Here is a 27,340-nt window from a genome sequence, read left to right as displayed (position 1 = left end):
GAATAGTACAAGATTAGGGATCGACAAACTCAAACGAATTCATAAGATTGAGGAATCCTTAAGGATGTGTTTGAGAGTTTGGAGAGGAAGAGAGGGGGGAACTTTGAAAAAAACATAAGGATTCGGTGAAAAGAATTGAATGATTTTGGTTTAGAGGGTTTGATTTTATTCATAACACCAAAAACCCCCTAACTTAAAAGAACTCAAAATTTGTATTGAAGGAAAGCTTTGAAGGCTTTTGGAAAGCTTACATAATTTTCAAAATATTTTTTATATTGTTATAGTATTCAGAAAATTAAAAATATAATAATGATATACACTCTTTTATCATTCTATACAAAGTCATTTTTTTCAAAAAATATTAAATACTTTTTATATTTTTTAAAAATTCATTTTCAAAAATATTCCTCTCCCCTTACCTCGAAACTCCCAAACTATAGTCTAATGTGACTGTCGGCTTGAATTTGACACTGAAAACCTGTTAGAAGTAGAGTCTAGGGCAAGGGAGAAGCTAAAATTAAAGTCAACACATCTCTAGATATCTCTAGATAAAGTTAACAAATCTCTAGAATAAAGAAACAATTTCCTATGGGCAGAGGAATTGATGTGGAGACAAAAGAGCTCTAGCAATATCCACCAAAATTTATCGTTCAGCATATTATTATACAAATGTATTCAAACATTAATTAATTCTCCACTTTAGATCCTATGCTTAATTTTTTTCTCCTTTCCTCTCCATTCCTCTCCATTTTCTCTGTCTTAATTTCATTCTCTCCATTATATTTTGTTTTTTTAATGATGAATGAGATTAAAAAAGATATAGAAACAATGAAGAGGAAAGAAGAAAAAAATAAGAGATGATCCATGAATTTCTTTTTTAAATAACCATATATTAAAAAAAACATTACGCAAATAACCACGTATCAGAAACGTTGACACCAAAGCACCATGTGAGACGACACCACCATTGTACTAGATGAAGGGAGGCGCCATCTCAAATGGCACCTTGGTGCATTTGTAGAAGACACATATACAAGGCTCACCAAAGCACCATGTGAGACGACACCACCATTGTACTAGATGAAGAGAGACGCCATCTCAAATGACACCTTGGTGCATTTGTAGAAGACACGTATACAAGGAGGAGCCATATGAGATGACCCCTCCTCCTAAAAGTTGAAGAGAGGCGCCATTTGACATGGTTTATTGGACCAAGTGTGTCATGTCATAAAAGTTGAAGAGAGGCACAATTTGACATGATTTATTGGACCAAGTGTGCCATGTCAGATGACACCTAGGGCTAAAATAAAAAGAATAAGCCACGTAAAATGGCGCCTTGTGTTACGGGTTTCAAAAACCTAATATTGCATAATTTTTTCGAAACGTAATTATTTATGTAATTTTTTTAAATATATGGTTATTAAAAAAAAATGATAATTCATATTCTTAATTCTCCCAACTCAGGTAAAACTCAATTATATCAAATTAAATTCTATTAAAATTAATTATATCTACCACAAATCCACACATTACAACTTCTACCACAACCAGTTTGAAAAACAACATTGTCTAGCTTGTGTTCCAAGGCAAGATACATTGCCCACTGCATTGCTCACAAGATCCCCATTAGCTCAGCAGTAGTTGCATCGGTGTAGCTGGAGAATCTCTGGCAGGAAGCTAGGAGAATTCTATCATTAGAAGCTTTGATTACACGACCAAGCGAAACAACAGCTTCATGATCACCCACCCATATTTATGACCACAAGGAAAAACCTATTTTAAGATCCGAATGATAGGTCATATAAAAATCCGGTTTCAATCAAATCTATTTTAATATAACCTACCTAAAGGTTATATTAAGTGAAAGAGTTTTATTTTAAATGAAGAAAATTAAATGGAAAACATATTTTCAATTCTAGGAATGGTATTTTTACAATTACAAAACTGTATACACCCAATACCTAAAGTTACAACTAATTCAACTATCTCACGCTTCTTAAAGTTACAATTAAAATTCAAGTATCTCTACTTTTTTAAAAATAAATAGCCTTCAAATAAATTCATGTTTTTTAAAGTTGTATACTATCTACTGTGTAAAGTTACCACCATTTCTTATCAAGATACCAAACTACCAACTATTCCAAATGATACACGGAACCATTCTTTGTAAGAGACGTAAAAGTGTAATTTGATACATAATCCAAAACCTTATCACTTATGACCACAACAATAAGTAGAACATATTTTCTCCATTTATGTTTGCAAACTACTAACAAAATTACTAAATTATATGAATGAAGGAAATTAACTAAGGCTATACTAAAATAATAGTTAAAAATAAACGAAGAGTATTAAGGTAGCTCAAAAGTGCTTGAAAGATAATCATCGAGAACTCAATTAATGATATTATCACTCTCATCACAGCCACCAAAGTGAATCTCTTTATTTCAAGATGAAAAAAATATAAACTAAGAAGATTGCAAAAACAAATAGACAGTGAAATTTAGATAAAATAAATAAATATGAAGGCAATGGCATTCAGAATGAGTAGGAGGATATTTTAATCCTGTGTTTAATCATATGGAAAGGTTCACTTGTATCATCATCATGCCATGCCTAAAACCAAAGCATCTAAAATAAAATTATATTAAATAATTTAAAACAGTGTAAGATGAGTGAAATTCTCTCAGACAAATGCCTCGATATGTCGTCAGGATTTTGAATGGATCGGACTCGTCATCAATTGTTAATCATCACAGAGAAAATCACAACTAACATCAAACTAAATAAAACCAAACACTTAGAAGAAAACATGTTATGCTACATAACAATAAAACAAAAGAACAGAACTGAAATATAAGGTTTTGGAAAGAAGCGCAGTAGCAATGATACTTGTAGATCTGAAGATATGTTCGATTTTATAGAGAACGGGCTCCGTTATGAGTGTTTTAGGGTTTGTGGCAACATTTAGGTTTCAATGGGCCTTAACCCGCAATTAATGGCCCATACTTTGCAAATAAAAGGAGTAGGAGAGAATGTTTTGGGAAATTGCTACTACTATCTCACTAGTTTGTTTTCACACTCCTACCCCTCTTATGAAATTAGCGTCTTTAACCTATTAATAAACTTTATAATAGGGGAATATTTATTTTTCACTGCTATTTCTTGTATCTCAAATTTAGTTTATTATTATATTAAAATTATTTTGAGATGTATTATCTATCAAATAATATGCAATTGATAATCTTTCAAACAAAATTATATTTATATATAGTACTACATTATAAATAATAATAAATAGGTGGAAAAAAATCATTTTACTATTATTGTTCGACAACAAAACTCATAAGTGTTTAAAGAATGGTTGTTGTCCTTTGCAAAAAGCCTCCACAACGCTCTTCCACGAGAAAATATCTTACATGAGGTTATATCAAGAAGAACTCATGTTGTCGCTCCATAGCCAGCCGAGATGAGGAAGGACGAAACTCCAAAATATTAACTCATGTGATTGTATAACTATTATTCTTATGTACATGGATATTCTGTGACTATAAATGAAATATGTCATTTTCTAAAATATTCGTTTCATTGTGGTTGTGCTTAGCCACAAGGAACCCGAGGTACGACTGACGTGATTGAAGTTCGATACACTTAAAGTCACAAGTGTTATCGAAGACGCTTTGCAGGTTTGACTACAATAATCAGTTCGTCACATTACAAATCATGAACGGGAAAAATCAGGGGTGTTGTTGGAGACGTTTTGCACGTCTGATAATAACAATCAAATCCCCACCTAGAGTCAGGGGTGCTGTCGGAGATGTTCTGGACGTCCATCTACAACAATAAAATCTCCACCTGAAGTCAGGGGTGCTTCCAGAGATGCTTTGTACGTTCGACTATAACAATCAAATTCCCACATAAAGTCAAGGAGCTGGTGGAGACGCCTCTATCGTGGTGATAATCAACCATAGTATCAATATGTTTAATGTGGTAATTCGGATCTCCAATCCCATTGTAACTATCTAACTTTGGGAGTTTCTCGGAGACTTTGGGATCTGGATGTTAGGGATACTCCTAGAGAGTTAGTTCCTCCTTTGATCTAGTGCTTGACTTTTGTTGTCGATTTTGTCTTCCTCTAGATAATGACACATTGGCTATTGGTGATGGCGATGTGCTCCTAGGGTAGTATGGCTACCTCTTCGTCCCCTCGTGCCAAAAACAATCTGGTGACCTAAGACTGGCCCGACTTGTAGAGGTAACATCCATGAGGATCAATTGTGGCGTGGTTCTGAGCTTGCCGTGCGATGTTGCTTCTTACACTGTATGGTCTTTGGAGGGACCATATTTTAGATTTTCTTTAATTTTGGGGAGTTTTCGGACAATAACCGTCAATTCTACTATTGTACCAAGTTGTTGAAGTTAATGAAAAATTCATATGCTCCTCGCAAGCCTAGGTTGGCTTGGAGCTACTAGAGGCTTTGGTGCATCTCTTGTTCAGGGATCAGAAGTTGCTGTAAAAGTTGTTTGGAGGTTTGATCTTGCATCAACTGTTAGGACGATTTAAAATTTTGAAGGATTGGTCGATAGTCAGAGAAAGCAAATTTTGAGGTGGTTGAATGGAAGGAGAAGTCAATAGAACTGGATTGGTTTCCGCCGTTGGAATAGGTGGAACCTCTCTCCCTAGATCGTGAGCATTAACTATTGCAGCAACAACAACGTTGTGTTGGGCGACTAGTCTAGTGAACTTTGATGTTAATTGCCATGATTCGCGTAAGATCGATCGAACGCGGGAGTAAAAATAAGATCGTTTGGAGCACATGAGCAGTGAAGAGATGATGGTTTTTATGGGAATTCGAGATAATCAACAGATTCTCACATACGACGTCATTGTCTTGAGGTGGAACGAGAAATACATAATGCTGAGGAAACGAAATCTTTTGATGCATTGACGAGAGCTTCTGATACGACGAGGTGGAAAGAATTTGCAAGGTCAACACTCCAATGTCCAAGTTAGTGAATTCTAAGAGGTATAGTTTGAGAGTGAATATATGAAATGACGCGCCCTTGAGTTTATATATGGTAGACTGTTAAAACTACTTTCGTGTATCCCGGCGTGAGATGCGAAATGTCGCCCGATCAAATATGACGCTAAACAATACACTAGTAGTTAAGATAAATATCTGATCATTAGTGAGGTCTCACCTATTTCTTTATCTATAGAATAGATACAACGAAATACTTCTCCCAATTGGACTCTGCTCTTTAGATTTGTGGGCGAGCGAAATAATTACTTTATTAAATTAGCCATTGATGAGTACTCTTATCATTTATTAACTTGACAAGAAAAAATGAATTCATCTTTATTAATAAGTTCTAACATAGAAAATAATACAGGTTATAAATGTTGGTCATTATAACACGATAACCAATCCTACATTGCATTATTATTGTTATTATTATTATTATTAATATCAAATCATCCTTAGCACTTTGTTATTATATTTGTTGCGGATCAGCATCGATAGGAAACAACTTCAAGAACTTTGTGCATCCTCATTTCCTGAAGAAAAAAAGAAAGTAAACCATTGCAATTTATGTTTATGTTTATAATAGAAACAAAACCAAAAAAGAAAAAGAAAAAATTAAAGAAGTTGATATACTACCATTAGAAGAAGATGATGATTGGTTACTGGTTGTGTTTGTGCGTTGCTGGGAGGGTATAACTACGCCAGGCCATGAGCGGCACATGCAATGCATTCCCTCATCAATACTCCCATAAAGTGTGGTCAAGTGTTTACCACACCCTCCCCATGTGTATTTTCCACATGTTGCACATTCCAGACGGTAGCACATGTTTTGTGCAACCCCTCAATGTTGTTTAAGGATTTAGTTTGATTGATGGTGAATCACTTGTTGGAGTATATGATCTAATTATTATGGTTTTTATAGTAAAGGGATGTATATTATATTCCCATGGTTTCTAGCACTTTGATATCATCGACACTTTTTTATATTTTGTTTCGTATGCCTCCCACTAGCTTTGAAAATCTGTTGCTAAAGATAATAACGCCTTGCATAGTTTTTAGATTATTCCATTTTAAAATTTGGACCTTTCGAATCTTGAAGTGTTCATAGACCATGCGGATATCTGCAAAAATCTAACAACCAATCATTTAAAATTAAACTCATACTCTAAAAAAAAAACCTTTTATATATATATATATATATATATATATATATATATATATATATATATATATATATATATATATATATATATATATATATATATATATATATATATATATATATATATATATATATATATATATATATATATATATATATATATATATATATATATATATATATATATATATATATATGTATACTATCCAACTTTTTGTGATGGACAACTTCTTTACCCATCACAAAAAGTTGGATAGTGTACATTCCACCAATCATGATGCCATCTAATCTTAACACATTTAACTATTTATTAAATATTATAATTATTTGTTGATTTCAAAGCATTTTACATAGAAGGTAATCTTATCCAACTTTTTGAGTTGGATAGATAAGAATTCACATATATATATATATATATATATATATATATATATATATATATATATATATATATATATATATATATATATATGGACGGACCCACGTTATGTATCATGTGGGCTGATGCCCCCACTACATCATATACATGTATTATTAATTACATAAAGATTCATATGACTAGTTAATGGATAACTATATATTTACTTGAACGAAAGGAAGCTTTGAAAAACATAAACACATAATCTCATTGGCTCTTACATCATTTTTATTTTATTCTAATTGATTTAATTTCTCTTTATATTGATAATAATGTAATACTATTATATTATTATATGGTGCAAATTAAATTTAAAATCATTAAAAATTTATATACTTTTAATAAAGTTTGTAGCAATAGAAAAATATATTATATATTATTTTAAAATTATATATAATAGCATTAATAAGAATTGTAATTGTGATAATTATCTCTACCATAAATATTATGAAGAAATAAAATGTAAAATTATATAAGAGGATAATAATATTCAGTTATTTATAAAAATATTTTTATTGATATTACAGAATAATAAAATTTAGGAAAATAAATATTTATTTATATAAATATAATGTGGAGTTGGATGATTCTAAAAATAACTCTTCAAACTTATGTATATGAATTTAATTGAAATGCATCAACGGTGTAAAGAAATTTTATACTTTCAATTAATGATAATCCTTGATTAGTTTGAAATGTTTGATTTTTTATTATAAATTCTTTTAAAATAATACAATTGAAGGATTATGAGGCATAGATATTGCCCCCACTTTATAAAGTTTTTGGGTCCGTCCCTATATATATATATATATATATATATATATATATATATATATATATATATATATATATATATATATATATATATATATATATATATATATATATATATATATATATATATATATATATATATATATATATATATATATATATATATATATATATATATATATATATATACCATAAACATTGGTGAATATCTGATTGTTAAGTAAGACGCTACAACGGTTTATAAAAGTTCTGGTCGATATTTTAGATTTTAACATCACAAAAAACGGATAAGCTAAATAATAAGTTATGAGAACCAAAGAAAATACACTCTCAAGTTAAATCTCTCTTTTATTATTATTATTTTTGTCCCATTTATTAGGTAACTAGTAACAAACCCGTGCGTTCGCACGGGTTTTGGTACGGGACGCCCATTTATTTCAAATGTATATTTTTTAATACAAAAATATGTATATTAAAAGTAATTAACATTTTGATCATTAACTTCATGTTCTCGTTAATATTCAATATTTTGATTAGTAACTTCATGTTCATGTTAATATTAAATATTATGATCAGTAACTTCATGTTCCCGTTAATATTCAATATTTTGATCAGTAACTTCATCTTCCTGTTAATATTCCATATTTTGATCAGTAACTTCAGGTTCCCATTAACATTAAATATTGTGATGAGTAACTTCATGTTCCCGTTAATATTCAATGTTGTGATCAGTAAATTCATGCATGTTCCCGTAAATATTCAATATTTTAATCAGTAACTTCAGGTTCCCGTAAATATTCAATATTTTAATCAATAACTTCAAGTTCCCGTTAATATTCAATATTTTAATCACTAACTTCATGTTCTCGTTAATATATAATATTTTAATCAGTAACTTCATGTTCCTATTAATATTAAATATTGTGATTAATAACTTCAGGTTCCCGTTAATATTTAATATTTTAATTAGTAACTTCTGGTTCCCGTTAATATTCAATATTGTGATCAATAAATTCACGTTCTCGTTAATAATCAATATTTTAATCTGTAACTTCATGTTCCCGTAAATATTAAATATTGTAATCAGTAACTTCATGTACCCGGTAATATTCAATATTTTGATCAGTAACTGCATGTTCATGTTAATATTATATAGTATGATGAGTAACTTCAGGTTCCCGTTAATATTCAATATTGTGATCAATAACTTTATATTTCCGTTAATATTCAATATTTTAATCAATAACTTCAGGTTCTCGTTAATATTGAATATTTTAATCAGTAACTTCAGGTTCCCGTTAATTTATTAAAATTTTATTGCATTTATTTTCCCTTTGCCAAACAATAATGATCATCCATAAAACTACTAAAAAATGATTACATTCTAATTATTATCAGAAATAAACATTTATGACTTGTATTGGATAAAAATTAATAGTCATAAAATTGTTTAATTAAATCAGAAATGTTTACTTAAATTAGAATGTTGGCTAAATCTATTCTCCTAAAAATTATTACACTTAAAATTATTTACTACCAAAACTATTAAAATAAATATTATGACAGTGAATAATAAAAAATTGAATGGCAAATGAAATTGATCAAATTAATTGATATTTATTAGTTACCATAAAAAAGAATGAAAAGTTATATAAGAGTAAAAAAAAAGTAATGGTAAAATTTGATATTATGATTGATTATTAAAATAAAATGTCTAATTATTACCCATATAATTAAATATTATCATCCATTAAAAATAGTAGAATAAAAAATAATAAAAAGATTTGAACAAAATTAATTAAAACATTCGAAGTTGATATCATATAATCAATCCACTAATTTAAAAATATTCTAATTTTATTAATAAATAAAAGTTAAACAAAAACTAAATAACATACTAATGAAAATTATAAATTTATTAATATAAGTTGTACAAATCATGGAATTTTTTAGTTGCCCTTCACACTTTCAGTTGATCTAAAAAACAATGGTTTTGAGTTGCTCTTTACACTTTCTAGGTAGCTTCAATCAGCAAGTACCTATAACCAAATTCATTGTAACAATTACAAAATTAAATGATTGGAATTTTTTGGTCAGTAAGGCCAACTTATCTTCATTCAACCAACATTCTAAAGTCGTAGACACAAACATTGCCTATTAGTCAAGATCTGAAAAATCATAAAAAAAATATTAATGAAATAGAATAAAAGGTTTAAAGATTTCATTTTCACATAACTGCTAAAACATAAAAAATCGTAAAAAACTCAATCTTTTTCATACAATCAGATGGATAACCGTAAAATCACATAATATTTATAAAAAAAATCCAAAGAAACTAAAATAAAAATCAGACTCGCAACAAAAATAAAATTCACCTTAAGATCTATATGTCTATGTTTCATTTTACCTTAAGATTGATAAATGTGAAGGTAAAAAATTGGTAGATCTCTTAAAAAAATGGTAGATTTGAAGGTGAAAAAACTTAGTCTCTTGTGAAAGATCTGCAAAAATTGTCAGAATAAAAATTATATAAAAATATATAAAAGAGAAGACGAAGGAAGATTGAGTTTAATGGAGGAAAAAACAAAAGACGTTTGTGTCAAGGTAAAAAAACTTAGTCTCTTGTGAAGGATTTAAAAAAATCAAGTAAAAAATTGTTAGAACAAAAATTATATAAAAATGGATAAAAGAAAATATAGAGGAAGTTTGAGTTTAATGGAGGAAAAAATGGAAAAAAGACTTTGTGTAGGAGGAATAAGTGCTTGCAAACACAAACCAAATGATATTTTTCTGAACAATTCAAAATATATGAATTGAGAAGACATTTATCGTAGATTTGATATCAAAAAGATACTTATCGTAGATTTGAACAAGTGCTTCCATAACCAACTGAGTACTTCAAACTCACAATAGATCTTTATCGTAGATTTGATATCAAAAAGATACTTAAAAAGAACGGTATATGAGCTAAATTAGTTATGGAACTTTTTCCAAAAGAAAAATTTGAGACCGATATTCATGATGCCATTGGCGTTAAACCATAACTTATCTGTGAAAATCAACATAACTTGGTTGAATTAAGACTTTGTTTTGAGAAAAGCCCCGAACATAAATATATGGATTGTTCTTCTTTTGTAACCGTTCCAGACGTTGGTATAATATTTCAATATTCATATCCCTATACCTGGAGTGTTATGACACATGATGATCCTATGGACCATAAACATCCAATTATTTAAAATCTTATTTAAACAAATCAAACTCAAACGTAAACTTGCAAAAAAAAAAAACTTCATATATATACACCATAAACATTGGTGAATATCTAATTGTTATGTATAGAAGACGCCACAATGCTTTATAAAAGTTCTGGTCGATATGTTAGATTTTACCAACATAAAAAGCTGATAAGCTAAAAAATAAGTTCTGAGAATGAAAGAAAATACACTCTCAATTTTAACTCAAACTAAATCTCTCTTTTTCATAATTTTTGCCCCATTTATTTGGTAATAGTCATATGATTTTGTTACCAGAATTACAATCGATAGATAAAAAAATAAGAAAACTAATTTCGGCACAAAGATGGAAGGTTGAACCACACTCTGACGTGTATCCCGCCTTACCATTCTTGAAGGACAATGCATAATCCGCCATGAGACAACTCGCATCTTATTGGATAAATATTACAAAATAATTTGAATCCGCATGACTGATACTTATATGTCAATACTTTGTGTATCAAAATAATAATAATTAAAAATGTAATTACCAAAATTAAAAGAGAATCATATCATCTAAATATTTAAATAAATTTTTCTATGGGAAATAATACAATCTTATACATAATTTTACTTGGAAATGAGAAATATTGGCAAAATAACAAGTGCAGAGAAAAGGAAATTAGCAATAGAAAATGGAAAATAACAAAAAGAATATGAACATAAACCATGTGGTTAGTGAAATAAGACAAGAAAAGAAAAGGAAAAAACATGTGAGACGATGAAGATAAAAAAGTATAGAGACAAGATTTGCAATAAATATAATGAAAATTGAAACATATATAATAAACAGTTATTAACATGATAATACTGAAAAAAGAGTTCATGACAGTGTGAATAATAAATATTGATAATGATTAAAAATGTTATATTATTATTAATATCTTCTTTCCTACATGCTGTCATTTTTATTTGAAAAAGTAAAAAACAAAAATAGAGTATATTTGGTAATTTATATTAGGGTTAATAGTAATAAACCCCTATAATGTTAGCGAATTTTGCTTTCCCCCCTCCCTACCTTTTGGCAACGGTTTTTTCAAAAAAACTGTTGCCAAAATCTGCCTTTGGCAACGGTAAGGGGTAAACTGAAACACGCTCATATTACATGGGGGTAAACTACTATTAACTCTTTATATTATTAATTGCCTGCTACAAGCAAACTAACCATTATAGAAAGAGAAGCAAAACTTTTTATGAGTCAATTAATGAAATATTTAAATATAAAAATTGAAAGAATATTGTGAAGTAACTCATATGTTGTGAAACTCACTATAAATACGTGCACAAAAGTTTTTTTATACTCAACTCAACATAGTAATCACAAATATCCGTATTTTAAAATGAAGTTGTTAATGATTTTGTTGATATTGGTTTTCTTGTTACAAACATGTGTAGGGTCATTTGATTATTACATGTTATTGGAAACATGGGCACCAGGTTATTGTCAGACTAATTTCTATTATAGTACAAAAGACAAAGTCAACAAATTCAGTATCCACGTCCTATTGACACATGAAAACACAAGACCTACTGTTGATCCGTCTCCATGCCAAAAACTCCTTTACTAAAGGTAGGTTATATGAAAGTTTATTTCACTTTAATATTTATTATTACTTTTTACTATATGATATGCTTATTTATTTACTTAATTTTCTTATCAGTTTTCTACTGAACTGGAGGGTAAGCTTGAGGCTCATTGGCCATTTTTAGCCAAGGATATCAAAGCCTTTTTGCAAGAGGAGTGGAATAAACACGACTCATGATCCATGCTGAAACAAACTGAATACTTCGAACTCACAATAGATATTTATCGTAGAGCTGATATAAAAAAGATACTTAAAAAGAACAATATAGGAGCTAAATTAGTTGTGGAGCTCTTTTCGAAAGAAAAAATTTAGACCGTTGTTCATGATGTCATTGGCGTTAAACTACAACTTATCTGTGACACTCAACATAATTTGGTCGAACTAAGACTTTGTGATGATAAAAGCCCTGAACATAAATATATGGACTGTTCTTCTTCAGTAATTGTTCCAAATGTTGGTATAATATTCCAATATTCATATCCCTATCCCTGGACTGTTATTGTTAAATTATAATTCCTTGTGTCGAAAAGATTTGATTTTGTTTAGAAATGTGGAAACAGTTTGTTACACACAGATTTGTTTTAGATCTAGATAGATTTAATTTAGATTTAAAATAGATTAGATTTGATTTAGTTCCAAAATAGGTATTTTGAGCTAATATAGTTTTGGGCTTTGGCTTAGGAAACAAGCTAACTTAAATCTATAAATAAGGAGTAACCCTCATTATTTTGTAATTAAGTCAAAATTTATATTCACAGAATTTGCAGTTGCAACTGAATAACAAAGTTTTCCACAGTTTGTGGGCAGAGAGTTACTCTGCAGAAACCCTAATCTCTTTTCTTCTTTAAATTTCTTTTCCTATTTCATTGCTATTGTGTGGCGATAACAATCTTGTTCATCAAGATTGATAGAAATTCATCATAGGGTTTGATGGATTTCCAACATCTAATATTAGAGCTCTGGTTTATCGATCATGGGAAGAAGAAGAAAATCACGATGGCGGTGAATTATGGGAATGGAAATTATCTAGCAAGTCTACCAATTCAGAAAGTAGATAACTATGAGAATTGGTGCAAACAGATGAAAATTCTATTCAGGTGTCAAGGTCTTTGGAATCTTGTAAAGGATGGAGTAGAAAAGCTTGAAGAAGACACTTCAAAAGAAGAAAAGAAAGAACACGAAGAATTGATGAAGAAGAGTTATAAAACACTCTTTATAATTCATCAATTTCTGAGTCCAGACAACTTCGAAAAGGTTAGTGATTCAGAATCTGCAAAAGAAGTTTGGGAGATTTTGGAAAATTCTTTTGGAGGCGCTGAGAAGGTGAAAGAGATGAGGTTACAAACTCACAAAAGAACATATCAATTGCTTCAGATGGAAGATAGTGAAAGCATAACTGATTTCTTCAATAGGGTTACGAAACTAGTGAACCCAATCAAGATATGTGGAGAAACGTTAACAACAAGAGCTGTTGTTTCAAAGATCTTGAGGTCTTTGGCCCCTAAATTCGACCACGTGGTGGTATCCATAGAAGAGTCAAAAGATTTGTCAAAATTGACAAAGGAAGAGCTTCAAGGGACGCTTGAATCTCATGAACAACGAAGGGCTGAAAGAGCAGCAAGCAAGTCGAAGAGTGACGTGGCTTTGCAGGCTCAGTCGCCAAACAAAGGAAAAGGAATTTGGAATGGAAATAAAGGTAGAGGTGGCTACAACAATTCGGCTGGTCGAAGTCAGCAAGAAGAAAATTGGTCGAATCAGAAAAAAAAACCCTTATACCAAAGCAACCAAAAAGGTGGTGCTGCAGGTAGAGGAAGAGGTGGTGGTCGAAAGCCTAACAAGAGTCACATTCAGTGTTTCAATTGTCAAAAGTATGGTCACTATTCTACAAAGTGTCCAGAAAAGAATAAGGATCAAGAAAGTGACGCAAAGCTTGCAAAACAAGAAGAAGAAGAAGAAGAAGAAGAGATGATGTTGATGGTCACAACAAAAGATGATGATAAATTCAAGGACCAATGGCACTTGGATTCAGGATGCTCATCACATATGTCTCGAAGGAAAGATTGGTTTGTCGACATAAAGCCCTCGATGAATAACATGGTGAAATTCGCAAATGACAATACTCTAGCAGATGAAGGTATTGGAGACGTTCTAATCATGAGGAAAGATGGCAAGAGGTCAGTAATTTCCAATGTGTTGTACATACCAGGCATGAAGAGCAACTTGCTCAGTATTGGGCAGTTGGCCGAAAAGAACTACAAAGTGTCGATCAAAGACAAGATGATGAGAGTCGTCGATGTAAGTGGAAGGTTAATCTTGAAGGCTCCTATGTCTCAAAATAGAACCTTCAAGATAGAACTCGATGTGATGGAGCACAAGTGCCTTTTTAAGACTGCAGCTAACAGAGATGAATGGATGTGGCATTATCGATTAGGTCATTTGAACTTCAAAGACATCAGAGACTTGAAAAGAAAGAATATGGTTTCAGGACTTCTAGAAATTGACATTCCAAATGAGGTATGTAAGGAATGTGTGTAGGCGAAGCACCACATGAATAGCTTCAGCAAGGATGCAGGAAGCAAGTCGAAGGCTATTCTCAAAATCATATACTCTGATGTATGTGGTCCTATCCAGGTGGATTCGAATGGAGGTAACAAATACTTTGTTACATTCATAGATGATTTTAGTCGAAAACTATGGACTTACCTGATCAAGAAGAAAAGTGAAGTGATCGAGGTATTTGTCAAGTTTAAATCGATGGTCAAAAGACAAAGTGGTCGAAAGCTTAAAGTTTTGAGAACTGATGGTGGTGGAGAATATGTGTCGAAAGACTTCGACATGTTATGTGAGAAAGAAAGGATTGTGCATGAGGTGGTGTCACCCTACACTCCACGGCAGAATGGAACTGCAGAAAGAAAGAATCAAACCATCATGAATATGGTGGGAAGTATGTTGAAAGGCAAGAATTTACCTAAAGAGTTTTAGGGTGAAGCTGTGTCAACCACAACATACATTCTGAACAGATGTCCGACGAAGAAGCTAGAAGGAATTACTCCAGAAGAATGTTGGTCTGGTGTGAAGCCTAGCTTGAGTCATCTAAAGGTATTTGGGTCTATATCACATAGACATGTGTCAGATCAGTCGAGAAGAAAACTTGATGACATGTCGAGTCAGATGATTATAATAGAATATTATTCGACTGGAGGTTACAAGTTGTTCGACCCAGTGAATAAGAAAGTTGTGATCAGTAGAGACATGATCATATATGAACTTAAAGAATGGGATTGGACGGAAAATGTCAAGAAAGATTCAGTGGAAATCTTACTCGAAGAACCAGAAACTCAAGTCGAAAGAGAAGTTCGACAAGAGAAGGTTAGAGATCAACCAGATACAAGCAGACCTTAGAGAACTAGACACATGCCTGCAAGGTTGCAAGAATATGTGATTACATCAGATGATGTAGTCAATGATGAAGGTGAGCTGGTAAATTATGATTTCTACGCAGATGTCGAACCCGTTAATGCAATTGAGGCATTGAAGGATTCGAAGTGGGTGAAAGCTATGAATGAGGAAGTGAAGTCCATCAAAGACAACAATACTTGGTCACTTGTCGAATTGCCTCAAGGCAAAAAGACAATTGATGTGAAATGGGTATACAAGGTGAAATGTAATCCCAAAGGAGAAGTGACTCGACACAAGGCTAGGCTTTTGGCGAAATGATTTCTTCAGAAAGAAGGAATTGACTTTGATGAAGTTTTTGCACCTGTTGCTAGAACCGAAACAATCAGGTTGGTTGTTGGTCTAGCAAAAATAAACAGTTGGCACATATGTCAGATGGATGTGAAGTGTGCATTCCTAAATATAACCTTAGACAAAGAAGTCTATGTTGCATAACCAGTTGGGTTTGTGAAGCACGACAAAGAGAGAAAGGTGTACAGGCTGCATAAAGCTCTGTATGGACTGAAGCAAGCTCCAAGAGCTTGGAATAAGAAGATCGACAGTTTCTTAAGGGAGAAGGAATTTGTGAAGTGCACAACTGAACATGGAGTATATGTAAGAAGAAGCAATAGTGAATTGCTTATACTATGTCTCTATGTCGATGACTTGTTGATAACAGGTAGCTGCAAGAAAGAGATCGAAGACTTCAAAGGAGATCTTAGCAAGGAATTCGAAATGTATGATCTAGGCAACATTTCATATTTCCTTGGAATCAAATTCTACAAGAGTAGTAGAGGTTTGATGATGCACCAACGAAGATACGTAAGTGATATTCTCAAGAGATTTGAGATGGAAGAATGCAATTCGACTTTGATACCTGCTGAAACAAGATTGCAACTATCGAAGAACCCAGATGAAGATAATGTCGACCCAACCCAATACAAAATACTTATTGGGTCATTAATATACCTTTGCCACACAAGGCCTGACTTAGCATACAATGTAGGTATGTAAGTAGATTCATGCAGAAACCAAAGGTATCACACCTAGCAGCGAAAAAGAGGATATTGAGGTATCTAAAAGGAACGCTCAACTATGGCATTTTATTTCCTGCAACTGATAAAGGAAAAGAATGCAAGTTAGTTGGGTACACTAATTCGAGTTGATGTAGTGATGTTGAGGATCAAAAATCCACAGCAGGTTATGTGTTTATGTTAGGTGGTGCACCAGTTGCTTGGAGTTCGAGAAAGGAACCAGTAGTGGCATTATCATCATGGGAAGCAGAGTACATAAATGCTTCTCTTTGTGCATGTCAAGCAACTTGGATGGTGAACTTGGTCGAAGAGATTACAGGTAAAGATCATGGAGCAATTACCATGAAGATCGACAACATGCTAGATATCAACCCAGGGAAGAATCCAATAGCGCATGGTCGAAGTAAGCACATCGAAATGAGGTTCCATTATCTTCGAGAGCAGGTAGCTAAAGGGAAGATGAACTTGGAACACTGCAAAACTGAGAATCAGATTGCAGACATCATGACGAAGGGAGTGCAAGTCGAAATATTCAGAAGACTAAGAGCTATGATGAATATAGATAGCTTAGACACAATGAATTAGGCGGTGTGTTAAATTATAATTCCTTGTGTCGAAAAGATTTGATTTTGTTTAGAAGTGTGAAAACAGTTTGTTACACACAAATTTGTTTTAGATCTAGATAGATTTAATTTAGATTTAAAATAGATTTGATTTGATTTACTTCCAAAATAGGTATTTTGGGCTATTATAGTTTCTGACTTTGGCTGAGGAAACAAGCTAACTTAAATCTATAAATAGGGAGTAACCCTCATTATTTTGTAATTAAGTCAAAAGTTGTATTCACAGAATTTGCAGTTGCAAGTGAATAACAAAGTTTTCCACAGTTTGTGGGCAGAGAGTTACTCTCCAGAAACCCCACTCTCTTTTCTTCTTTAAATTTCTTTTCTTATTTCATCGCTATTGTGTGGCGGTAACAATCTTGTTCATCAAGATTGATAGAAATTCATCACAGGTTTTGGTGAATTTCCAACAGGTATGACACATAATGATCCTATAGACCATAAACATCCAATCATTTAAAATCTTATTTAAACAGATCAAACTCAAACTCGCAAAAAAAAACTTCGTATATATACACCATAAACATTGGTGAACATCCGATTATTAAGTATTGAAGACGCCACAACGGTCTATAAAATTTCTGGTCGATATATTAGATTTTAGCGTTACGATAAACGGATAAGCTAAAAAATAGGTTCTAAGAACCAAAGAAAATACACTATCAATTTTAACTCAAACTAAATCTCTTGTTTTCATTATTTTTGCCCCATTTAATAGGTAATAGTCATATGATTTTGTTACCAGAATTATAAACGATAGATAAAAAAATATGAAAATAAATTTTGGCACAAAGATGGAAGGTTGAACCACACTCTGACATGTCTCCCACCTTGTCATTCTTAAAGGACACTGCATAATCTGCCATGACACAACTCGCCTCTTATACGTTGAATATTACAAGTAATAGAACTTTCATCCTTAGTGAGATTAAAACTTTTGCATTTGTAAGTAACATATGTTTAGGCAAATTATTTGCCTATTGTAAATTAAAAAAAAATATATAAATTAAAAATTTTAAATCCACAAGACTGATACTTTTATGTCAATACTTTGTGTATCAAAATAATAATAATTAAAAATATAATTACCAAAAATAAAAGAGAATCATATTATTTAATTGTTGAAATAAATTTTTCTATGAGAAATAATACAATCTTATACATAATTTCACTTGGAAATGAGAAGTATAGACAAAAGAACCTGGGAAGAGAAAAGGAAATTAGCAATAGAAAATGGAAAATAACAAAAAGAATATGAACAGAAACCATGTAGTTAGAAATGAAAAGGAAGAAACATGTGAGATGATGAAGATAAAAAAGTATAGAGACAAGAATTGCAATAAATATAATATAAATTGAAACTTATATAGTGAAAGATAATTGACACGACAATAATTGAAAAAAGAGCCCGTGAGAGAGTGAATAATAAATATTGATAATAATTGGAAATGTTATATTATTATTATTATTATTATTATTATTATTATTATTATTATTATTATTATTATTATTATTATTATTATTATTACCTACACGTTATTTTTATTTGAAAAGTAAAAAACAAAAAGAGAGTATTTGGTAATTGAAATTATTAGTTGTCTGCTACAAGCAAACTAACCATTATAGAAAGAGAAGTAAAACTTTTTATGAGTTAATTAATGAAATATTTAAAAATACAAATTGAAAGAATATATTGTGACGTAATTCATATGTTGTGGAAGTCACTATAAATACTTGTAGAAATTTTTTTTTATACTTAACTCAACATAGAAATTACAAATATCTGCATTTTTATAATGAAGTTGTTAATGATTTTGTTGATATTGGTTTCCTTGTTACAATCATGTGCAAGATTATTTGATTATTACATGTTATCAGACACATGGCCATCAGGTTATTTTCTGACTAATTTCTATGATCGTACAAAAGACAAAGTCAACAAATTCAGTATCCACGGCTATAGGCACAGAAAACACCAGACCTATTGTTGATCCGTTGCCAAAAAAACTCCTTTACTAAAGGAAGGTTGCATGAAAGTTTATTTCACTTTAATATTTATTATTACTTTTTACTATATGATATACTTATTTATTTTATTTATTTATCAGTTTCCTACTGAATTAGAGGATAAACTTGAGGCTGATTGGCCATCTTTAACCAAGGATAACAAAGTCTTTTGCCAAGAAGAGTGGAATAAACATGACTCTTGCTCCATGCTGAAACCAACTAAATACTTCGAACTCACAATAAATCTTTATTGTAGAGCTGATATAAAAAAGATACTTAAACGAACGGTATAGGAGCTAAATTAATCGTAGAGCTAGAAAATTTTGAGACCGCTACTCATAATGTCATTGGCGTTAAACCGCATCTTATCTGTGACATATAACATAACTTGGTTGAATTAAGACTTTGTTTTAATAAAATCCCTAAACATAAATATATGGATTGTTCTTCTTCTGTAATTGTCCATATGTAGGTATAATATTCCAATATTCACATCCGTTTCCTTGGACTGTTATGACACATGATCATCGTATGGACTAGGATGTAAATGGATATCCATGGGGACGGATAATATGATATCCGTTTCCGCCCCGTTTGATAAATATGATATCCATATTTGCCCCATTTCCGTGCGGATATCCACTAAACGAGTAATTCGCGGGTATTAAGGTTTCCTATGATATTTACAGATATCCATGGATAATATTTTTTTCTAAAATTATGTTTTGAAGAAAATATTTTTAGTTTTTTTCTTAAAGACACAAGACGTTATTATCACATAACATTCATACAAATCTCTCTTATTTTAACAACAAAATTTTATCAAATTAATTACCAAAGCATAATATCCCATACATTTCATTTTTAGCAAAAAAAATGATATTATGATTGTGAGTTATGGTGGAAGAGCAGACGACAGAGGAGTAGAAAGGATGACACTAGTTGTAAGGGAAAAGAGCGATACTGGTTGGTTGGACGGTGTAATTGTTGAAGTGAGGTATGAAGTATCGAAGAAGCTTAAATATGAAATGCCCAATAATATTTGTATAGAATATAAATGTTTTCTTCAAAGAAAACTTTGAAAAAATATGTATATGAGGAGATTTGTTTTTTTTAGTTTTTTAGAAGATGAAAAGATAGTGTATAATAAACTAATAATATTTAAGTCATTTTTATAATTTATTAACGGATATGGATATCCGTGGGCACAATAATATTGAACCCATATCCAAATCCATTAATAAAGGGGTATTTAAATATCCATTTATTTTATCCGTGGATATCTATTAAACTATTCGCCCAGTATCCGTGACAGATTATACCTATGGATATCTGCGAGTATGGATATTTTGTCCATCCCTACTATGGACCATAAACATCCAATCATTTAAAATCTTATTTAAAAAGATCAAACTCAAACTTGCAAAAAAAAAACTCTGTATATGTACACCAAAAACATTGGTGAATTTCTGATTGTTAAGTATTGAAGACGCCACAATGGTCTATAACATTTCTAGTCGATATGTTAGATTTTAGCATCACAAAAAGCGGATAAGGTAAAAAAATAGGTTCTGAGAACCAAAGAAAATACACTCTCAATTTTAACTCAAACTAAATCTCTCTCTCTCTCTCTCCCCCCTTCTCTCTCTCTTTATTATTTTTGCCTCATTAATTAGGTAATAGTCATATGATTTTGTTACTAGAATTACAATCGATGGATAAAAAAATAAGAAAACTAATATTGGCACAAAGATGGAGGGTTGAACCACACTCTGACGTGTCTCTCGCCTTACCATTCTTGAAGGACACTGCATAATCCGCCGTGACACAACGCGCCTCTTAGTAGTTGAATATTACAAGTAATAGAAGTGTCATTCTTAGTGAGATTAGAAGTTTTGTATTTTTATGTAACATATGCTTAGACAAATTATTTGCCTAATGTAAATTAAAAAAAGAAGATATAAATTAAAAAACTTTGAATCCGCACGACTAATACTTCTATGTCAATACTTTGTGTATCAAAATAATAATAATTAAAAATGTAATTACCAAAAATAAAAGAGAACCATACTATCTAACTGTTCAAATAAGTTTTTCTATGGGAAATAAGACAATGTTACACTTGGAAATGAGAAGTATATGCAAAAGAACCAGTGAAGAGAGAAGGAAATTAGCAATAGGAAAAGAAAAATAACAAAAAGACTACGAACATAAACCATGTAATCTAATAACAATATAAGAAAGTAATATACTACCAATATTACTTTAATATCCTAATAACCTCATTCCATTTGCATTAATTTCTGTCCCCAATCGTCATTTTAAATCACTAATCATTATTTCTTATCTACTTTTAATATATAAAACCTAATTACTACCAAAATTCCTTTAATATCCCAATTAAAACTAATATAGCAAGGATTATCATGCCCCTAATTGTCATTTTCATTACTTTAATATTTTCAACCCATGATTAGTTGTAATTAGACAATAAATTTATATTCTGAACACTCCAGCATATTTAATTTTTTACTGCATATTTCATCTCTATGCTGCATGTGGTTTCTTTACGGCTTCCCATACACACTCCATGCATTCCAAGACTGCATGCCTACAAATTCACGTTTCCAATACAACTAATCAGCAACATCCAAAACCCTATGTACCTTTATGTTTTCCAGCCACAACCCTAAAACTCAACAATAAAAATCGGCATATGCAATTCTGCTCTCAACAATCACACAACCAAACAATTGATTCATCTTCCATTCTACTAAGGTAAGATTCTATCGTTGAAACAATGATAAGGTCACACTGTTTTCATTATACAATGTTTTTTCATCTTTTTTTGATATTCAGGAGCATTATAATGATGTTACAGTTGTTTCCACGGTGATGGTTGAGTAGATTCGATGAAAATACGACCACATGGAGGTGCTATGACGGGGCCGAAATCGATGAACGAAGGCACAATGAAGACGGTGGCGCGCTGTTGGTTCGTGCGGCAGATCAGACCATTGCTAGAACTTGGAATTTCAAAAAAGTGTGTTTATTATTGATTGAGAGTGGAGCACAAAGGCTCTATAATGGAAAATAATAGATTGCCAGAGGTATCCCATAGTCCCCTTGATGTTTATTATATATGTTTTGCATTTATTGGTGTTTTCCTGTCATTGATGTTTTGTCATAGTTTGACATATTTAGCTACAAATTTTGTAATTTTTAATTTTAATAATACAAGTTTGGCTTATAGAAAAAATAAATTATAATTTTGAATATTTTAACCAAGTATTTTACTTTTGTTATTTCATTCGGTTGATGGTGGTGGCTGCAAGCGAATCATTATTTTTGTTAGACGCAAACGAATCATCTGGCGGTGGCTGCAACAATTGATGCATTTATCTTCCTTGAAGACTTATTTTCAAGATGTTATGAATTTTGAGTTGTACTTTTGTTATCATGTAGTTTCTTTAGAAGGTGAGTAAAACAACTCTTTATACTTATGCTCATTTAGAGCATCTCCAATGGTGCAACTTACATTTGAATTCTTTATGGGACCCACTAAGTCACATCATATTAAAAGAATTTATTTAATTTTAATTTTAATACAAATTTGATATGGGTCCCACAACTTTACCTCATAACTTGATTTGATTGGGTCCTACAATCTTTTAGTTGTTGCATTGCAATGCAACTTTATTATGACATGGCAAATTTTTTGAATATTTAATTATCAAATTAATGGTACATGTGGAGAACTCAATAGAAGAAACTACCATTGGAGATGATCTTAGGTGCACTTGAGTTAGGAAAATAGGTGACTATAACAAGAAAATGGAATACATATTTTTAAAGAGTGATGTTATTTAACACGAGAATATTGTTAAATCATTTGTACTGATTTTTCAATAAATTAATTTTATAAATTCGACTATAATTAAAGGAAATCATTCATATCAACTCCTATCATTATTATAATTAAATTAATATTTTGTAGGTTCAATTAATATTGTAAATAAATATAATGTAGTGATACATAAGATCCTTTATATTATTTTTTTTAGCAGTAACTACAATAACTAATTTTTTTTAAATGATCTAAAAAAATTTATTTAATATCGTTTGGATTGATTTTCAATAAATTAATTTTATAAATTTGACTATAACTAAAGGAAATCATTCGTATCAACTCGTATCATTATTATAATTAAATTATTATTTTTTAGATTAAACTATTTACGTGCATATATTACTTAAAAGAGACATGCCTTACAGGCCGAGACAACTTAATTTTCTATTTTTAATTTATTTTTCTACTAAAATAGACAACGCATAAGGGACTAGACTATTTAATTTATATATTTTTTAATATATTTTTTAACCATAACTATATTATATTTATTTACTATTTATTACGAGTGATCCGTGTGAATGTACGGGTAGATGACTTAATTATTTATTTTTATTTTTTCTACTAAAATATACATTTCCGATTAGTCGAGAGTATTTAATTTGTATATTATTTAATATACATTTTTAATCATCACTATACTATATTTATTTACTATTTATAACGACATTGTGCGAACGCACAGGTAGATGACTACTTAATTATTTCATTTATTTTTTCTACTAGAATATTGATTTTCGACGGGCCACGACTGCTTAATTTGTATATCTTTTATATACATTTCTTAACTGTCATTGTATTATATTTATTACTATTTATATATTGCGCGATCCGTGCGAACACACAGGTAGATGTCTAGATGACCACTTAATTATTTCATTTTTTTTACTAAAATATACATTTTTCGAAGGGCCGAGACTACTTAATTTGTATATAATTTATATACATTTCTTAACCATCACTATACTATATTTATTTACTATTTATAACGACATTATGCGACCCGTGCAAACTCACGGGTAGATGGCTGCTTAATTATTTCATTTATTTTTCTACTAAAATATACATTTCCAAAGGGCTTATACTACTTAATTTGTATATCTTTTATATACATTTCTTAACCATCACTATACTGTATTTATTTATTATTTATAAAGACATTGTGCAACCCTTGAGAACGCATGGGTCGGTGACAACATAATTATTTTATTTATTTTTCTACTAAAATATACATTTCCGACGTGTCAAGACTACTTAATATACATATTTTTCATATACATTTCTTAACCATTAATATATTATATTTATTTACTATTTGTAGCAACCTTGTGCGACCCGTGCGAACGCACGGGTCTCTTACTAGTTAGAGAAATAAGACAAGAAAAGAAAAGGAAGAAACATGTGAGATGACAAAGCTAAAAATTATACAAACAAGAATTGCTATTATTATAATGTAAATTGAAACTTATATAGTAAAAGATAATTAACACGATAATACTATTGAAAAAAGAGTTCATGAGAGAGTGAATAATAAATATTGATAATGATGGGAAATGTTATATTATTATTAAAATGAAGTTGTTAATGATTTTGTTGATATTGGTTTCCTTGTTACAATCATGTGTAGGATCATTTGATTATTACATGTTATGGAAAACATGGCCACCAAGTTATGAACAGACTAATTTCTGAGATCGTACAAAAGACAAAGTCAACAAATTCAATATCCACGACCTATGGACACAGGAAAACACCAAACCTACTGTTGATCCATCTCCATGCCAAAAAACTCCTTTACTAAAGGTAAGTTGTATGAAAGTTTATTTCACTTTAATATTTAGGGTTAATATCATTTTACCCCCTGCCATATAGGTCTTTTCTGGTTTTGCCCCCTGTAAATTTTTTTTTTTGAAAAACAACCTTGTCATTTCAAAAAGCTAACTTTTTAGCCCCTAAAGTCAAAATCCGCAGGAAAATCCGAAAGAAAATCCGCAGGAAAGCTGCAAATTTTCCTGCGGATTTTGACTTTAGGGGCTAAAAAGTTAGCTTTTTGAAATGACAAGGTTGTTTTTCAAAAAAAATAAATTACAGGGGGCAAAACCAGAAAAGACCTATATGGCAGGGGGTAAAATGGTAATAACCCTAATATTTATTATTACTTTTTACTAGGGGTAAGTGGGAAAAAGACTAGCCAAGTGAATCATTAAAAAGAATTCACTAGCCAAAAGCTACAGGGCGCGCGACGCGCGCAATATAGTCGCGACGCGCGCAATATGATCGTGACGCGCGCAATATGGTCGCGACGCGCGCAATATGGGCGCGACGCGTGCTACACTTGAAAATTAAAAACCAGTCCAGAAAACCTGAATTTCCAGTGCGCCTCCACTTAACACCTACACTACTCATTCACAGAAAATCAGAAAAATATACAACCGTTGAGGTGCCTCCCAAGAAGCGCTCGTTTTACATCATTAGCTTGACGCCTTTATTGTGCACGGTAGTAGCTTCCTCTACGATACGCCAATGCTCTCGCCTCAATGCAACCTAAAGAAAATGTACTAGCCACACACTTGAACAAATGTTACGAAACAATACAATTTACAACAAAACTTAAACAGCACATATGTGCACATATTCAAACAATAAGAAAAACACATTTTACAATGGAATGGTGAAATTAACCAAACAAGTTGAAAAGTGAAGGTATGTAATTTAAGAGCTAATCCGAGTTCAACTTGTTTAGTCAATTTACCAAACAAAGTTGCAGTATAATTATACATAAATATACAAGTATGAGTCTATGCACAGAATATACGATATACACATATTTACGAAACTTAAAACACGAAATCGTTGCAATGCAATTAATCTTAAAACCAATACCTGGCAACGACACCATTTTGTTGGAGCGGTAAAGCGGCAAGCAAAAAGTAATAAGTATATTTATTACCGAGTGATATAGGTTATATCGTATCATAGTCCACAGAGATTGGTAGAGAAAAACTGGCGTTTAACTATTTCACGTTATAAGTTTCATGATTCGGTGCAGAAAGTAAATGCGGGAAAAGTAAATAAAAGCAAATAAATAATCTATTGTAGCTTAAGAGAATTCATTCTAGAATCGTATTTATACTCAACCCGTCGAATACTTAAATCTGAAGATCTTATCGCAACACACTCACAATACACATCAAAATCACCAGGCATCATTGAGACGCCACATCAATGTCCATTTTTGAAACACCGACGAAAGCTCAACCGTACTATTCACATCAGCGATTTTCCAACCGACACAAACAACACGGAGACATTAAACTTGACACCCATTACAATTATTAGCCATAAATCCATGACTGAAATCTAGAAACTAATAGATATCAGTCCTAATTAAGATATATGATGTCCATTTCTGCAACAACACAAATCCAGAGCATTTAAGCAAAAAGATCAATAACAACAACAATAATGATTTGTAAAGTGATTATATAAACGATCACAAGATCACCAAATATACATACAAGAGAGGAAAAATATACATAAAAACCCCACCATTGGAATGGGTCCCAGGGAAGAAGAAGAACAAGCGAAAACTTATCATGTTGTCGGCACAATCGGAGACCATCCAAGCTCAATCGATATGATGAGACACCCAACAGTGTTGCTTGAACCTCTAAACTACAAAGAATGGATCAAAGCTCAACTTTATCAAAGAAGACATGATAAAACCCTAAAATAAGAAAGATGTCCTATTTTTTCAAAACTGGAAAATCGCAGAGCGCCCTCTCACTTAATGTATCAAACCGCCTTAGAGCGCGCGATGCGCCCTAAGACCGCGCGATGCGCCCAACCTTCTGCTAGAATTTATTCTTTTGCTCTCAGGCCGCACGACGCGTCCGTATGTGCGTGTTGTGTGCTACATCAGAAGTTTATTCTTTTATTTCAGAACTTGCGTTCGCAGCCGTGTCTTCAACACTTTATTCCTCAAGGCTCCGAATATGCAAAAAAAACCTACAAAAACATACAAAAACTATAAATCGATACATTTTTACACGGAAACATACAAAACACAAAGTATACAAAATTACA

General features: G+C 31.3%; 1 long non-coding RNA gene and 2 other non-coding genes across 3 annotated transcripts; all 3 read right to left on the bottom strand.

Annotated features, from left to right (window-relative positions):
- Nucleotides 1-2,538: 2,538 nt before the first annotated feature.
- LOC131633563 (small nucleolar RNA Z105) lies at nucleotides 2,539-2,614 on the bottom strand. The gene has a single exon (XR_009293352.1). It is a non-coding gene; the product is annotated as a small nucleolar RNA Z105 (small nucleolar RNA).
- Nucleotides 2,615-2,681: 67 nt separating this feature from the next.
- Nucleotides 2,682-2,762, bottom strand: LOC131633564 (small nucleolar RNA SNOR75). Its single transcript, XR_009293353.1, has one exon. It is a non-coding gene; the product is annotated as a small nucleolar RNA SNOR75 (small nucleolar RNA).
- Nucleotides 2,763-5,335: 2,573 nt separating this feature from the next.
- On the bottom strand, nucleotides 5,336-6,120 carry LOC131633555 (uncharacterized). The gene is made up of 2 exons (XR_009293351.1): nucleotides 5,664-6,120; nucleotides 5,336-5,560 (listed from the first exon to the last, which is right to left on the bottom strand). It is a non-coding gene; the product is annotated as an uncharacterized LOC131633555 (long non-coding RNA).
- Between the last annotated feature and the right edge of the window lie 21,220 nt (nucleotides 6,121-27,340).

The sequence above is a fragment of the Vicia villosa genome, unplaced genomic scaffold, assembly GCF_029867415.1.
Source record: "Vicia villosa cultivar HV-30 ecotype Madison, WI unplaced genomic scaffold, Vvil1.0 ctg.001135F_1_1, whole genome shotgun sequence".
Classification (NCBI taxonomy): Eukaryota; Viridiplantae; Streptophyta; class Magnoliopsida; order Fabales; family Fabaceae; genus Vicia; species Vicia villosa.
This window is presented reverse-complemented; position numbering and strand designations above follow the sequence as displayed.